A 2,404-nucleotide genomic window follows, 5' to 3' on the forward strand; every position below is an offset into this window, starting at 1 on the left:
TTTCCTGTACAAGTGTATCTTAGTGTTGTCTGCCCATGTAAGAGCTGCTCTGATGGGCTCTCTGGGTTGTGTGGCCTGACTTCTGTGCACTGAATGATGAATTCACAACCTGGCAGCAGAAGGAAGGCTGAGAAGACAATGCTTTAAGTAGCACTCTTTAACCCTCTCCAAGGAAATCTTTCACCTCAGGGGCTTTTGGGGCTGGAGGAGAGAGGCAGGGAGGCTTAATGAATTGAAGGCATCAAAGGAAGGGGTGAAGGAGGAGAGATTAGTTCCTGTTAGGTACAGTTGAGGCAAGCAAGTATCAGAGAAATAGCCACCAATCTGTGATAATGATATTATCAAGGCACTTCAGGATTTCTCCAGAAGAAAAGGCAGTCAATGGATTAACTGAATAGCTAAACCACATAAGCATGTGATGCGACTTAGTCTGGTCAGCCCTTTCCAGAGACTTTCATTAAGCCGTGCTTTATGGTTTTCCCAAATGTAGAGATCCATTAGATCCACTGCTATGGTTTGATAGCATAGAATCATGGTGTGGTTTCAGTTGGAAGGGACCTTAAAGCTCATCTAGTTCCAACCCCTGCCACGGGCAGGAACACCTTCCACTAGACCGGGTTGCTCCAAGCCCCATCCAACCTGGCCTTGAACACTGCCAGGGATGGGGCAGCCACAGCTTTGGGAGTAATAAACCAGTACTTTTAAATCTTTGTGTATTCCAAAAGGAAAACACAAATCTTGATATAAGAACAGAAAATCAGAGATATTTCAAGTAGTAAAGAGGGAGGAACCGTGCCGGGGGGTGGTGGCAAAGAGTTACCCATCACAGTTGTCTTTTTTAGGGCAGGTTAGGCACACTGTTCTCAGTATTAAGTTAAATTTTCACAGAGACAGAGATGGCCTGGATTACTTCTTGATAACCCTTAAAGTCCTACTTTGCATGAAATTTCACCACCGGTCTCCCAGTGAATAAAGCCTCTTGCAAGAACTTGCATGTTTTACAAAAGGTTAGCAAATTACAGAATCAGGAAAGAAAAAAAATCCTTCTTTTAGAAATGGGGAAACCAAAGGAGGAAGTTGCCTGTTTTATGTGTATGGAAGGCAAATGAGTTGAGTCTTTGTCACTCCAGGCTTTCCTATGGAAAGAAATAGATCTCTCCAGGAACTGATTAACCTGATCTACCTCAGACCTAATTTTAGGATAGGATTAGGTCTGAAATAGACATCTAGATTTTGAATATAATAACCTAGGGCAGACAAAGGCCACATCCAAACAGCTGCAATCAATGGCTCAAATTCCAAGTGGAATCCATCAATGAGTGGTGTCCATCAAGGGTCTGTACTGACACCAGCACTACTTAATATCTTTGCTATAAACAGTGGGATCAAGTGCACCAACAGCAAGTTTGCAGATGACACCAAGCTGAGTGGTGCAGCTGATATGTATGAGGGAAGAGATGGGATCCAGAGGGACCTGGACAGGCTTGAAGAGTGGGCTCATGAGAACCTCATGGAGTTCAGCAAGGCCAAGATGCAATCCCTACTATGATTACAGACTGGGAGATGAAATGAAAGAACCTAAAGATGAACCATCAGGTATCTGGTCTGCAAAGCTGTTTTGGGCCAGATCTGCCAGTTTCTCTACCCACAGACACATGTGGCAGCAATTTGGCTGGCATCCTACTCCTCTCCTTTTGTTTCCCTAGCCAAACAGACTAGCAGAAGTGACTTAATGCACAAGCCCAAATCAGTAGTTGCTGGTATCTCCTGCTGCAAATCAGTTCCTATAAGGATGTGCATACTGGCAGGAAAAGAGAAATGTTTCTGTTTTCACTCATTTCATTCAGCACGTGGATCTGAGACCAGGATAGTGGAAGCTCATCACATGGAGGGCCTGTGCATGGTGAGAAGACAAATGAGGTGGTGTGGATGAGTGGTGAATGCTGGCAAGGGGTTGTTTTGATAGAGATATGAGGTGGTGATGAGGCATGAGTTTGTGTGGACCCTGCTCCAGGAAGGGTTGTGTGAAGCAATAGGGACTAAGTAAAGTGATAACTTGCACGGGGAGAGGCTGTGGGTTAGATAAGGACACTGCCCCTGTGTGTTAAGGCCTGTTCAGCAGGGCCAATAGGCCCTTGGGGAATGAGAAGTTGTGCTGAGGCAGGGTATAATTTTGTACAGACCGTTCTTGCTTTCTTTGCATTGTGAGACTGGCTGAAGAAGGGAGAAGTAGTAAAAAGAAAACACATTTCCAGAGCCACGACGCTGACAGGTTCTGTACGAAGAGGGAAGTGGCTCATGTCTAAGTGACCACACACCCCAAACTAGACATTTCCCCAGGAGAGTGATTGGCTGGCTGTCAGATGTCAGGTTGTAAAGACTGTGGCTTTTTAAACAGTTTCTA

Source organism: Neopsephotus bourkii, unplaced genomic scaffold (genome assembly GCF_033783945.1).
Source record: "Neopsephotus bourkii isolate Nb327-2 ecotype Australia unplaced genomic scaffold, CSIRO-AGI_Nbou_v1 NB_409, whole genome shotgun sequence".
NCBI lineage: Eukaryota > Metazoa > Chordata > Aves > Psittaciformes > Psittacidae > Neopsephotus > Neopsephotus bourkii.